Below are 3,825 nucleotides of genomic sequence, written 5' to 3' on the forward strand. Positions count from 1 at the left end.
GAAATACCATGGTACCATGTTTAAATCATGTTTGATAAAGCATGATTTTATCATGGTATTTTTTGATTATTAAAGGAACGGGGATAACAACAGTGACATAAATTTAGAAAGCGGTAAGCAAAAACAACAAAACAAGAATAAGGGAAAACAACAATATAGTGCAATAGTGCAACAGTAGGGTTCCAGAAGTATTTTCTCCATAGTGGAATTGATCATAACAATAACTTACAAGACTTACGTTATGTGGTTGTTAATCATTGGGATATGCTTTATTTCAGCATATTTTTCAAATAATCATGTTTAACAGCAGGAATCTTGGTAACTACATTACCCATGAAAACAAGGGCAGTGTTCATTTTATTTTTTTTATTACAGATTTTTAAATAAATTTATGTATTGTTAAATATACTGTTTCTATATATCACCAACATCTATAGGCCTAATAGTTTTATATCTGTCCATTGTTTTTAATTTATGTCATTCAAATCAAAAAGATGTGAGATCACTGCGCTCATCCAAATACAATCAATAAAAATCATAATGAACTTAACGGAATTTATGATTTATGTCATTCGCAAATGCCTCATGGGACTGCTGTTCTTTACACAGTCTCGTGCCTTTATCTTTTGTCAGATTTTATTTATTTTGTGTTTCAAATTAAATGTTGTAATTTGATTCCCCTTGTAGCTGGTTGGTTTGGTTCATGACCTATAATGGTGTTTTAAATACCTTCTAAAATACTTCCAAAACCAAGGCCACTGAAAAAGTGGGCAGCACTTCTGAACTTGACAGTTACTGACACAATGGTACTACTGTAGGCTTTTTTTGGACAAGATATCAATATATCACATAACTAGGGATGCACGATATATCGGCCACCATATCGGTATCGGCCGATAAATGCTCATTTTTTCTGTTATCGGTATCGGCCAAAATTTTCATATCGGTGCATCCCTACACATAACATTCATTTTAGTACGAATAACATGGTAATAGCACCTGATATCATGGTATCAACACAGTACAGATACCTCTACTACACTTACGAGCATCACAGGCGCGTTTGTGCGTTCAATTCATGCTAATGATGTCCAAAAAATGCAGTCTAGTTAGGCAGTGCACTGGGTTTTAAAAGCCAGTACACACAGAGCTGTATACGTTACAGACATAACGCATCAATGCCAAATCTTCAGACATAATCAATCTATCATTTTGAGAAAGAGATAAAAAGAAAAGTGGTTTTACATATAAAGACTAAATGACTATAAGTTATATAATACATAACCTGCTGTCTGAAACAGAAGCGACCGGTTTTGCATAAAGCGAGCTAGTAAACGGCTCCAGTTAATGTGTGACTACTGATTAGAACACAACCAATAACACATTCAAAGTTGAATATCCCAAGGTATATCTCGTTAGTATATGTGCAGATAACTTACACACTTATAAGCAGCTGCGAAAATCCCGTATAGCAGTGTTCGGTCTGCCTGTGTTGTTGGACTTTCAGCCCATCTCCCACAAACTTCCGACGGTCTGCCTATCCCGCATCCGCAACTGACGGGTGGAGAGCGGAATTGCAATTCCCACTATAACCAGGGTTTAGGTCATGAATATTAATTAGTTAATGCTGACGTCGCTAGGAAACCTTCCTAGAGCGTCCAATCACGTTTCTGTATTAATAAACATGAGCCAAGCCTTCGCTGCAGTTGGATTCGAGAGTGCGTCAACTGACTAACGCCCGCGTTCCTATGTCTGCATCGAGGCAATCAAGTTGGCGTCTGTCAGCGGATATGATTAATATTCATGAGCCCCACCTTCACCATAGTAGGTTTCACAAAATAACGAATGAAGGCGAAAAAGGCCCAGTTCTTTTCCGGATATGGAGAAAAGGACGATGGGAATTGTAGTGATAAATAGAATGGCTGCTGTTCAGTGTGATTATGTGTAGGTTACTTTTGATCCTCTTTTCTGAAATAGTTTTATTGCAGTCAAGTATATTCGAATGTGCTGGTTTCATTATTTTCAATGCTGAAAACAGTTGTGTAAACTGTGATACTCTGTCATTCAAAAGTTTGGGATAAATGAAAAAAAAAAAGAAAACAGTTTTCACAAAAATATTAAGCAGCATAACATTGATAAATATAAGAACTATTATTTAATAACTGAGCACCAAATCAACATAATTAGAATGATTTCTGACTGGAGTAATGGCTGTTGTTGTTGTTTTTCATTAGTTCACAATATTACTGTTTTTGTTGAATTTTTACTTTTTACAACTGTAAAGCTTTTAAAACTTTGGTGAGCATAAGACACTTCTTTCGAAATCAATCAATCAATCAAACGAACAAACAAAAGCTAATTATTCCAAACTTTTGACCATTAGTGTATAATAGTATACATACTTCCACAGTGTGTATAAATGTTCAGTTCATACCTTTCGATGCTATATGTGACTGAAGAGAAGAGGCTGAAGAAGGAAATAGTGCTGTATTATGGGAAATCCCCCTGGATGCTCTCTCCTAGTGTTTTATTGTTTGAGATTTCAGCAAAGGTTATTAGAGGTTATAGTGACCTGCATTCAGACTACATGTATTGAGATTAAAAACTGGTCCAAACACAAGACATTTTTATGTCTCTAATCACAAAATTAATATATAACATTTAATGCATTTGTAGCAGTTTGAACAATGCATGCATAGTGTTTTTATGCAAGGCTAAAAACTTGGACAAATTGTTACAATACATAAATTGTTAACAATACATAAGCTCTGTTTTCTATGGAAGCCTGTTTCCACCATAGAATAAATCAATAATAAAATAAATAAATGCTACTTTTTATCTCACAATTCAGACTTTTTTTTCTCGCAATCCTGTGTTTATATCTCACAATTCTTATTTGTTTTCTATGAATTCTGAGTTTACGTTTTGCAATTATTACTTTTTTTAATAACAAAGGTCTATTGCAACTTTTTATTTCACAATTTGAACTTTTTTAGTTCAAATTTGAGTTTAGATCGCACAATTTGGACTTTTCTTCTCAGAATTGCACGTTTGCATCTCACAATTGCGGGTTAACAGCTTGAAATTCTGTGTTTATATCTCACAATTCTGAGAATTGCACAAAAATAAGTCATAATTTTGAGGTATAAAGTCCGAATTGCTAAGAAAAAAAAGTTGCAGTTACTTTTTTTTAAATGTTTCATCCCGTTGCAGAAACAAGCTTCCATAGTTTTCTTATCAGTCTTAAAGGGGTCATATGATGCGATTTAAATTTTTCCTTTCACCAGATCGGCTTTCACTGTGGGCGAAGCCGAGTCCAGCCCGAGGTCGTCACATGTGGTTGCCGCAAGCCTCCTTCGTCGCATCCGCCAGCCGCGCCGTTCTCAAGCCCGCCGCCTCTGCTCACTCTACCCTTACCAAAATAAACACATTTCATTACACCAAATACACAAAATAATGTTGTTTTCAGCAGCATCATATGACCCCTTTAAAGGGATAATTCACTCAAAAATGAAAATTCTATCATTTACTCACTTTCAAGTTGCTCCAAACCAATATGAATTTTTCTTCTGTTGAACACAAAAGTAGATATTTTGCAGAATGTTTATAACCAAATAGTTGGTGTAGCCATCAACTTCCATATAGTATGGGGAAAAATAATAATAAAAATAAATACTACGTAAGTCAATGGCTACCAGCCACTGTTTGGTTGCCTACATTTATTTTTATATACTTCTTTTTTTTTTTTTTTTAAGCCTTTCTAATTCTTAGTGACGAGTTAGAAAAAAATAATCTAAACGTTTTTCTGCTTTCTCATATTCAATT

At 34.7% G+C, this 3,825-nt stretch overlaps 1 protein-coding gene across 5 annotated transcripts in view; it reads right to left on the reverse strand.

The window, feature by feature from the left end:
* LOC107678355 (pleckstrin homology domain-containing family A member 1) overlaps positions 1–1,541 on the reverse strand; it is a 44,445-nt gene extending 42,904 nt beyond the window's left edge. For all 5 annotated transcript variants that reach the window (XM_016473583.1, XM_016473607.1, XM_016473601.1 and 2 more), the window contains exon 1: positions 1,440–1,541. The gene's annotated coding sequence lies outside the window, so the exon portion shown is untranslated. The remainder of the gene's footprint in view (positions 1–1,439) is intronic.
* Between the last annotated feature and the right edge of the window lie 2,284 nt (positions 1,542–3,825).

Source organism: Sinocyclocheilus anshuiensis, unplaced genomic scaffold, assembly GCF_001515605.1.
Source record: "Sinocyclocheilus anshuiensis isolate Anshui unplaced genomic scaffold, SAMN03320099.WGS_v1.1 scaffold1034, whole genome shotgun sequence".
NCBI lineage: Eukaryota > Metazoa > Chordata > Actinopteri > Cypriniformes > Cyprinidae > Sinocyclocheilus > Sinocyclocheilus anshuiensis.